The sequence below is a fragment of the Phascolarctos cinereus genome, unplaced genomic scaffold (assembly GCF_003287225.1).
Source record: "Phascolarctos cinereus isolate Bilbo 61053 unplaced genomic scaffold, phaCin_HiC Scaffold_9;HRSCAF=440, whole genome shotgun sequence".
Lineage (NCBI taxonomy): Eukaryota > Metazoa > Chordata > Mammalia > Diprotodontia > Phascolarctidae > Phascolarctos > Phascolarctos cinereus.
This window is the reverse complement of record NW_027556402.1, coordinates 83,208,503-83,219,470: the sequence shown is the minus strand read 5'-3', so window position 1 is coordinate 83,219,470 and position 10,968 is coordinate 83,208,503.

Sequence of the window (10,968 nt, the reverse complement as noted above, 5' to 3'; positions counted from 1 at the left end):
ATATTCCAGAAATATTTTACTCGTGCACTAACCCAAATCCAGGTATGGAACTTACATGGCTCAGATTGGGGGAGAATGAATGAACAAGTTTTGGTATAAAAGTGTGGTAGAATATTATTATGTTGAAGTCTTATCAGTGTAATGACCAAACATCATTCCAGAAGATATGATGAAACATGCTACCTAATATAGAGATATAGAGAGATAAAGGACCTGGCTGTCAGAATGAGGCATTTCTTTTTTTTTTCTTTTTTACATACCCAATGTTGAAATTTATTTTAATTGACTATGCATGTTTGTAATGAGTTTTGTTTTCTTTATCTTCTCAATTGGGCAAGAGCAGGGGTAGAGAATGAGAAAACAGATCTTGGCTGATGAAAACAAAGTATTAAAAAAAATAAGGGAGTGATCATCAATCAGGAAATTACTGAAAAAAATTAAATTATATGAATGAAATGCAATATTACTGTGCTATAAGAAATGTCAAAAAGAATGGGTTCAGAGAAAACTAGGAATACTTTTATGAATAACAGCAAAGTTGTAAAGACAAACAACTTTTAACAATTAAAGAACTTCGATCGATGCAATAATTAACATCTTGATAGAGAAGTGAGGTTTTTAACATACAGAATGAGATGTGCTTTTTGAGCATGGACAATATGCAGATTTGTTTTATTTGAATATGCCTATTTGTTATAAATGTTTAGATTTTCTTTATTCTTTTCAATGGAGGAGCATGGAAGGGAAATAAAGTAAATGCTTGTTAATAGAAACATGAGCTAAAAAATTTTAAGAGACCTTCAGTATCTTCTGTTTGCACTTAAAGAAGCTGTAAAGCTTAGTTGATTTCCTCAAGGTCACAAAGTAAGCTTCTTAGCTAATATTCAAGCTGAGATACTCTGACCTTAGAGCCAATACTTAAATTAGCAGAATCAATGTACACAGTAACAATAATACCGTATTGATAATCACTTGTGAACAACTTAGCTACTCTGAACAATAAAATGAGCTATGACAGTTCCAAAGGATCTGTAATGAAAAATCCTATCCACCTTTAGAGGGAGAACTGATGAACTCTTTTCAGAGTGCAATGAAGAGTTAAGCACATTTTTTTTTCTCTTTCTTTTTCTTGATTTTTTTTCTCTCAAAGTAATGTGGAAATAGCTTGCATGACTTCATACGTATAACGGGTATTATATTTCTTGACTTCTCAAAGTATTGATGAAGGGGTGGAGAAAGGAAGATAATTTGGATCTACAAATAGAAACTTAAAAAAATTAAAAATACACTTTTTCATGCTATTTGCTCCTCTTACCATTTCCCATGCCCTTCTCTACAGTACTGGAAGACTCTGGTAAGTTTCCAATTATTTGAAGTGGATCATCCATCCCATTGTTAATATTCTTTCTCTCCACTTGTACCTCACTCAGTTCTTTGTTAAATAACCCTCTAACAAACTTATCCTGTATTATTTTGTATTGTAGCTACGGATGTACTTGCCAACGCTGACAAATGGAATACACTGAATCCATCACTGTGGTGTGAAGGTCCTCCTATGTTCTCAAATGCTGTGATGACAGAATGCAAACTTGTCTATGAAGCTAGTAAAGCTTCAGGTCTGGAGTAGTGATGAATTACAGATCTACTGTTCATGTACCAGACCACCTAAGTTTAAAGAGATTGCTCAGTAGGCTATTTATGGTATCTCTCAAATGCTACGTCCTAAGTTTGGAAGCTTTTCAATCTACATTGGGAGAGAGAGAAGCTATACTAAGGAAATTTATTTTTGTACTGTTGGAGAAAATATGTACCATAGTCCCTCAAAGCTTCATGAGGTCAGTGAATCTTATTAACTAAACTTGATATTTCCCACAATCCCCAGTACATTGCTCTGAATGCACTATGTCCTTAATGAAATTCTGTGGCATTTGAGTTTGAGCAGGGTCAAGAGCAAGATCTTTTATCGTACTAGAGATAATCAGTCAACAAACATTTATTAAGTGCATACTATGTGTACATGTTAAAGACTGGGGGTACCAGGCAGGCAAAAAAGAGCCACTGCTCTCAAAAAGTTTTCAGTTAAAGGAGGAGAAAACACTGAAACAGCTATGTGCAAATAAGTCACATATCTACTATTTGTCAGCCACTGTACTAAGTGGTGGGGAAACAAAAAGAAGGCAAAACCAAAACAAAACAGTCCCTGCCCTTAAGAAGCTTACAATCCATGGAGAAGCTCAGACAAAATTCTCCTGCATTCCTCACCAATCCTCCACCTTCCTTCATGGGTACTGCAGGGGCAGCTTAATGGGTGGGCTCTGCACTTCGGGTGAATAAGAACTTGTCCTCCACCCACTTTTTCATTTTGAGTGGGACAGAAAATATAACACCAGATCAAAATGGTTCACTACATTATCTTTCTCAAAATCCCTTTGTCTTCCCAATTTCTCTGCAATGTGTTGTCTCTTTCAGGTTTGTTGCTAAATAAAGGCTGCTCAGAACAATCTTTGTCCTCTACTGCTCACTTCCATTTACTCCATTTACTCAAACAATTGCCATATCTTACTCTTTTACTATTCTCCCAGTGACCCACTTAATTCAATCCCTTATCCCCTTTGCCTTAGGTTACAGCAACATCTTCCTAGTTGCTTTCCCTTGCCTTATGCTCTCCTTTTTCTAATTTCTCCTCTTCCATTAAATTACCAGAGTGATTTTCCTAAAACACAGTTGTCTGTCCCTGTCACTCACCTAGTCAGTAAAACTCCTACTGGCTCCCTAATTAGTTTTTCTTTATCTAATGCTTTTTTAAATTAATGTTTTTGAAAAGTTTGATGATGGTCATAATTAGGATAGTTATATATGTATGGGTGGGATGTGGACTTCCTAGAGCCCTGAGACAAGTGGCTTTTCCTGATGAGCTCATGAAGGCAGGATTTATAAGAGGTGGAATTTGAAGCATGGTCTTCTTGGTTCCAAAGCCAGCTCTCCATCTCCTCTATTTCTATGGCACACCAACTTTCAGATATATACACAAATTAGAAATAAAGAAATATATAAAACACCTAGGGTATATGCCTTTTTTTTTTTGCTGTACTCAACATGTTTGGAGACATTTACTCTAGAGAAAAGAAAGTTGGAAATGAGCATTGTAAAAACCTTTACGTATCAGTATGAAGAGTGCTCTATTTATTTAAATGGTGAGTACTTTTGAGATATCTTAGACTTTTTCTAATATCCTCCAATACAAATATATGAGAGGAACTTCACCTCCAAACTCATCTTGTTTTTATCTCAGATTCTTTTAGTTATTTGTAGATTTGTTTCATGATGGCTACATGATGAATGGTTTATTTGGTTATATGATTGTTAGAAATATGTAATAATTGGACAGGTAATTTGCCATCCCACAGTTTCTGAGGATACTTAATTTGTGGATATAGTAGGGCAGAGGACTCCAGCTGTACCAGAAGCTATAATCTAAAAATAATGGATATACCAATTATTGGTTTGGGAGAGCTGATTCTCTTGTAAAATCTCACAATTGCTTTGATAATTTATATTTGAAGGTAACAGATACTTTTAGCTACTCAAACCATCTCCCTTGTTTTTCCCCCCTCATGCTAAGAAAAATATATATCAATGAGGACCTTGTAATTTGTAAACCATGTCTATCACAAGTGAGAACTTTTTTTGAGCATTAAATATTTTATCTTAATGATGCTTGAGCATTCAGCACATAGATCACTGGTGGACTGATTGCCATTAGTTCTGTTTTGAAGTGGCCTACTCATCATGAAACATTATATCTCATCCTTTCAGCAAGGATGTATATGGAAAAGATACAGTTCCAGGGAGGCTTGAAATATTTATGTGCAAGAAATCCTGTTAGATGCAGAAATTTCAAAACTGGTCCAGGTTTGCCTCACAGTGACCTAGCATAGGTAGCTCTGAATTTTCAAGGGACTGATAAGTGAAGATATAAAAATGTTCTCAGAATATTATTATGTTGTAAGTGATCCTTATTTTTCTGGCACTATATTCATAGTGGTGAAAAAAGCAATACAGGAAGAGGGAGAGAGGGAGAGAGAGAGAGAGAGAGAGAGAGAGAGAGAGAGAGAGAGAGAGAGAGAGAGAGAGAGAGAGAGGTGAGATGGTATAATGGAGAAAGGGCTAGATTTGGAGACAGAAAGACCTGTTTGAACTTAGTCTAGTCCATCTAGTATCTCTAAGTTGAGTTTTCTTAGCAATGAAAAGAATTTCATGATAATACATACTTAACAGGTTTATCTAAGCTATCTGTGAAAGTTATTTACAAATGTTAAATTGTTATGTAAACATTAGGGATGTTATTATTGTTGCTGTTGTTATTCTATGTAAAAATAAAAAGAGCCTTAGAAGTTTTACTTGGAAATAAAGCACAGGAGGCCTGCTCTCAAAAACAGTAATATCTTCTCTATTCCTTTCTCTCCTCGCGTCTCTCTGTACACTTACCTCCGCCCCCATCTCTCATACACATATGGAGTTGGCTAAAAACCTGTGATTCCACTGATGTAGGTAGAAAGCAAGCTTCTTGTCAAGGAGAAAATATTACAAGCTGCCAGAAGAAACAATTCAAGCAATGTGGAAACACAATCAGGATAACACAAAATTTAGCAGCTTCTGCATTAAAGGATCACAGGGCATGGAATATAATATTCGGGAGGGCAGAAGATATAGGATTACAACCAAGAATCACCTACCCAGCACAACCGAGTATAATCCTTCAGGGGAAAAAATGATGATTCAGTGAAATAGAGGGCTTTCAATCATTCTTGATGAAAAGACCAGAGCTGAATAGAAAATTTGACTTTCAAATACAGGGCTCAAGTGGAACATGAAGAGGTAAACAGGAAAGAGAAATCATAAGAGACTTACTAAGGTTGAACTGTTTACATTCCTGCATGGAAAGATGATATTTATAACTCATGAGACCTTTGTCAGTATTAGGGTAGTTGGAAGGAAAAAATTATATGTATGTATGTAGATAGATAGATAGACAGATAGATAGACAGACAGACAGATGGAGGGCACAGGGTGAGTTGAAGATTAAGGGGTCATATCTGAAGAATAAAATGAAGGGATGAGAGAGGATTATACTAGGAGAAGAAGAAAGGGAGAGGCAGAATGGGGTAAATTTTCTCATAAAAAAACAGAAAAGAAAAGGCTCTTACAGTAGTGGGGAAATGGGGGAAGCTGAGAGGGAATGGGTGAATCTTATTCTCATAGGATTTAGTTGAAGGAGGGAATAACATACAGATTCAATTGGGTGTGGAAATCTGTCCTACCCTACAAGAAAATAGGGGAATAAGGGGACAAGAGAGCAGGGGGATGATAGAGAGGAGGGCAGATGGGGAAAGGGGGCAATCAGAAGCAAATACTTCTGTGTAGGGACAGGGTCAAAAGAAAGAATAGAATAAATGGGAGGGCAGGATAGGATTAAGGGAAAGAGAGTTAGTTTTTCCCAACATGTCTACCATGGAAGTGTTTTGCATGACTGCACATGTACAGCCTATATTGAGTTGCTTGCCTTTTCAATGAGGGTGGGTGGGGAAGGAGGAAGGGAGAAAATTTTGAACCCAAAGTTTTAAAAACACATGTTTAAAAAAATGCTTTCACATGCAACTGGGAAATAAGAAATACATGAAATGGGGTACAGAACTCTATCCTGCCCTACAGGAAAATAGAAGGGGAACAGGATAACAGAAGCGGGGAGAGATAGAAGAGAAGGCAGACTAGGGGAAGGGATATTCAGAATCCATGCCATCTTGGAGTGGGGGGAGGGGTGAGATGGGTTGAAAATTTGGAACTCAAAATCTTGTGGAAGTAAATGTTGAAAACTAAAAATAAATAAATTTATATTTTAAAAAAAAGAAAATAAGCTTCTTGAAGAGAAGCACTGTTTTGAATTTGTCTTGGAATCTTCAATACCTAGCACAGTCCTGAGTACCACTTATGAATATTGATTGATTAGTAACTCCTTCCATTGATATGAATTAGCAAATTAGTTAAAACTGAATCTTAAAGAGTATATTATCTAGAACTCAGCACTATTAAGTGATAAGCTCTGGGTCATATAATAATAATAATATAGTTCTTGTCAAAAGAAGGGCTTGAACCCAGATTTTCCTGCCTTCACAGCTTGCCTTCTCTCCACTTTTTACACTAAATATGTGTGTTTTCTCATTGTCATATTAGCTATATCAGCTTTACTTCTCAGATGTCAGAGTTCCCAAATTCTACACTTATCTGTTTTAAATTTCACCTGCTAAAGTTGGTTACCTGACCTGGTTCATGCTGCTGGGGAGGCTGAAGCTGATGGACTGCTTGAATTTAAGAGTCCTGAGCTAAAGTCTGGAAGGTATTAGCAGTGAGTTCAGCACCAGTATGATAAACCTTTAGGTTAAAGCTTCAATGCTGATCAGCAGTGCTATCAAACTGGGAGTAGCCACTGCAATCCAACCCAGGAGAGATAGGGAGACCTTGCCTGTAAAATAAATAAATGTACTTTTCACCTCTTAGGTTACACCTCTCAGATCACACACTGAGTGGTTGTGAAAGGACTAATATCTACAGGTATTTCCCCACAACATAGGTTAGGTGTATTCCTCCTCCTTTCCTCCTACAAGGGGGGTTAGTTTTCTGTAAAGGAGATAGAGCAGTCTTCTCACCCACAATATAGGATAGGCCCAGGTCTCTCCTTCTTTCCTCCTATGATAGAAATTACTTTTTCTAAGAGGTCCCTGGGACCTTATTGGCCTAGATTTTCCTGCACAGCTTCCTGGTCATCTAAGGGCATAAAATGTCCTGGTCATATGGAGTCTAGACCTTCTAATTTGGTGGATTTCTGAAGACCACAAGAGTCACTATATAGTGCCTGATGACCAGACACATTTCAACATAAAGATGAGTCTAGAGAAGCTAAAGGTCATTAGCCTCCTTACACATACTTGCAAGTTAAGTAGAAGTAAACACCTTTGTTAAATGTTAAATGACTTTCAAATGCCTCATTTAATCCTAACTTAAATTTAATTTAAAGATCAACTAAGAGAGTGCTGCAGTTAAAGATGCCTCCAATAGGAATTTATCTTCAAAGTCAACTACTTTCATTAAAAAAAAAAAGAAAAGAAAACATTTACTACAACCTTCATCTCTCTCTGACTCACATACTTAATTGTAATCACTGTCTCTCTTTCTATCCTTCCATATTGCCTACTCACACCACAGTGGTTGACTTATAAGACAACAAGTGATACACATTAGTCCTCTGTCTACTTCCTGATATTCTCAACATACAGAATTAAAATTACTTCTAATTTTTTTTTCTTACCATAATAGCGAAAAATGTAACGGACATTTTGGAAGAAGGTATATCTTCTTCCCTTCTCCATCTTGAGGCATCCCCAAGCTCCTGATCTCAGCCACTAGAAATATGGAACACCAGAATGAAGAGCTATTATATTACAACAATGCATGTCACTGGTACTATGCAAAACTGCATTTCTGAAATTACAGGTGAAAACTAGAATTTATTCCTTACATTTGGGCCTAATTGTTTGAATTAAAAATCTTTTTGAGAGCTAATATCAACATAGGAAGTTTCATTTTTTAACTTAGCCACTAGGGGGCATACATCTACCCAGACGACCCTCTTACATACCTGCCATGACTTTAGGTGGACAAAAAAAAAATTCTCTTCGAATTTTGCCTACATTTAGATAACTATATAGATAGCCATATGATGAGAGAGAATACAGAGACCTTCTTGGTGCTGAAATTTTTAAAAGTGATAGTTTTCAAGCTGTCTACAAGTTAAAAAGGTAAAAAGAAAAAATTTATACAGTATCACATTAATACATGACTTTTTTTCATGAAGTATCTTAGTAGGAAATATATATGCACTAATGTATTGGTAAGAAAGAATGTGCTGGGGTTTTTTTCTTTTGAAGGAACACTAGCTCTACATGTCTTCATGTAGTTAACAAACAGCATGCATATGAGGGTAGAATTTTAAAATTAAAAAAAAGTTCTGAATATGCATTTGCCTCAACAAAAATGTATGTGGCAGCTGAAGCATTGAAAATCAGTGTCTTATAAATACTTCTTTTGTGAAGCACTATATTTACAAGGCAATTGCTGTCTTTCCTCTCTTTTTCTTTCCTTTGCCCTTCCCTTTTCTCCCTTCTCCTTTTCTCTTCTTGCTCTGTTTCTTTCTCTGTCTCTCTGTCTTTATCTTTATATATATCATTGCATCTTTCTCAGGTTCTGTGTCTGTTTTGGTTTCAATCTCTGTCTGTGTCTCCCAATCTTCCACAAAAGAAAATACCGAGATTGATTTGATATTCATTTTTGTGGGGCAGATTACTCATCTTTCAAAGTTGTAAGATTTATTAAAGATGTAAAGTTTTCCATTTGAATGAAACTTGATGTCTTAGCTTAGCAATAAAAATTATGCATTCTAAAATTAGGTTCTAAAGGTAATTGTGCAGATACTCCATTAGAGTAGAAAGAAGAATGGGCATGGGTTTAGGACAGAGATCAAATCCTAGTATGCTCTGCTGCTTACTCCTATGGCTGAGTGATTGTGAACAAGTCATTTAATTTCTCTGAGCCTTTATTTCCTTATCTGGAAATAAATCTGATTAAAGATTGGGAGGATGAAGTTCTTATATTGTCTCCTCATTTATTTAACTTATATGCAGAATACATCCTGAGAAATTCCAGGCTTAACACATTAAAAGACAAAATTAAGGTTGCTGTAAGAAATATCAGCAATCTCATGTATGGCAGAAAATGAAGAATGAAGAAGTTTCTGGCTGAAGGTGAAAGAGGAAAGTATAAAAGTGAGATTGAAGCTTAAAATTAAAAACAACAGCAGCAGCAAACTAAGAGCTTGGCAACTGGTTCCATAAATTCTTGGTAAATAGATTAAAAAATGGAAATACTTTCAGATTTTACATCCTTGGGCTCAAAGAGTACTGCAGACAGTGACAGTAGCCATGAAATTAAAATACTTGCTCCTTCAAAGGAAAGCTAGAGCAACTCTAGAAAGCTTACAGAGATATCACTTTACTATGTTTTTCTCCAGTAGCAGTGTGGCTGTGAGAGTTGGACTATAAGGACAATTGAGCGCCACAGAAGTGTGGAGAAGACTTTTGAGAGTCTTTTGGAGAGCAAGGGAATCAAATCAATCAATACTTAAAGAAAAAATACTGAAGCTGAAGCTTAAATATTTTGGACACATAGTTAGAAAATAAAAGGACTTATTGGAAAAGACCCTTAGGTTGGGAAAGATTGAAGGCAAAAGGAAAAGGGGATGGCATAGATTGAAATGGATAGACAGTGTCATGGAAGCAATGAACATGAGCTTAGACAGTTGTCAGGAGATAGTGAAGGATAGAAGGGCTTTGCATGCGATAGTCCATGGAGTCATGAAAAGTCAGACATGACCAAACAACTGAATGACAACAAAATATTTCCGTTTTAAGGTGGGATTCTTGACCACACTCCCTTAAGATCTACCAGAATTAACCAAAAGATAGAATTTCAGGCATCGGAAATTGATTCATTGGAGGAAAAATAAAGAATTGCATTGCCTTTGAAAGCACAACATTTAAGATAGTTACCTATTCCTACTTTTCTCTGAGCCTTTTACTCTCTTGTGACTGGCACCATTAGTTTCAAATATATGTTTCCTTCTATAATTGTTTCACTCTTTTTTTTTGGTGGATCTGAGACTTAGTATATGTGTTTAAGCTCTCCATGAAGTTATTCCAGAGGATATATTTATTTTTATTACAAAGTATTGACCTTTTTGCATGCTGTGACTCTTGATTGTAGCCTTAGGTCACCAAGGCCGCTGAGGGAAGGTGTACCTGTGGCTGTAGCACTGGTCACATTTTCTAAAAGTCAACAAACAGTCTTAGACTAGAACTGATTTGTGGGAAGACACCATCTTTGGTTGGGCCACTTACCAAATAGTTTATGTTAATAATTGGTGCTACTGGCAGCTTTTCATTGTCAGAGGAAAGAATAGAGATGGAATGAATCCATTAGGCAGGCCTTCCTATTTTCATTCAGCACTAGAAAAAGCATGCATTTAAAATGTAACACAACTAAATAATTTTTCAAAAAAAGATTCTATGAAAACTACCACCTAATTAAAATTCAGGCCTTTCCATTCACATAACTTTTAACCCAATTTATATGTGTGTGTATATATACATATATATATATACATGTATATATATGTGTGTGTATATATGTATATGTATATATATATATATGTATATATATATATATATATGTGTATATATGTATATTCATATATACACACATATAAATATATGTGACTTGACTTCAAGTCAGGAGAAACGGGTTCCATTTCCAGCTCTTTGACTTCGGACAAATCACATAATCTATCTAGACCTCACTTTCCTCACCTGTGCTGGTGAACCTTTAGTATATTTTCTTTTGCAGCTCTAAAATTTAGTTTCAGCATATCAATTACTTATTAAATTACTATTATCTTCCATTTAGACAAGATACCATACTTGGCCCCGAGGGGAATATAAACATAAATGAAATTATATGAAGTTTACAATCTAATAGAGCAGATAGGAGATGTGTGTGGAACAATACATAACAGTGTTATGGGCTGCATATGCACTTGGCAGGTTTCACAAGTGGCTTTTGAGTTCCTCTAGTGTCAGTAGAAATATCATGAAAGCTGTTTTATGTCTTCTTTTCTGTAAACCTACAGGAAAGCAGGCTGTTACCCATGTAAACTACACACAAAATATAGACCAAGGAATTTTGTCAGGGGGTAACAAGTGCCTGTGTAGGTTTCATATGCACCTATGTAGTTTTCCCCAAAAGATGTTGTAGCCCCCATTCCTCACTCACATGCACTCAGCCTATAGATTCTTAAGATGG